Below are 364 nucleotides of genomic sequence, written 5' to 3' on the forward strand. Positions count from 1 at the left end.
TTTCTGTGACCTTCCACCTTTCCCAACGTGATGGCTTTTTCCAAGGACTGGTCCCTCTTGACAGCATTCCCTAAGTATTTGAGAAGTCTCAGCCACGGTCACCTTTAAGGGGTGTCCTGGTTGCATTTCCTCCAAGAGAGACTTGTTTGTCCTTTTGGCGTCCATCCAATATTCTTCTCCAACACCGAGATTCAAAGGCACCAATTCATCTTGTCATCCTGCTTTATTCATTGTCCAAAGTTCAGGTGCATAGGGAAGAATTGAAATTGACCATGGCTCCCAAATCAATAAGACAGTTGGTTTAATTACCATTGGAAAATGCTTGTCATTCCTCTGTAGTATCTGGTCCCCTCTGGACCCTCAT

Source organism: Elephantulus edwardii, unplaced genomic scaffold, assembly GCF_000299155.1.
Source record: "Elephantulus edwardii isolate Elephantulus edwardi_28Jun2011 unplaced genomic scaffold, EleEdw1.0 scaffold00315, whole genome shotgun sequence".
NCBI classification, from domain to species: Eukaryota; Metazoa; Chordata; class Mammalia; order Macroscelidea; family Macroscelididae; genus Elephantulus; species Elephantulus edwardii.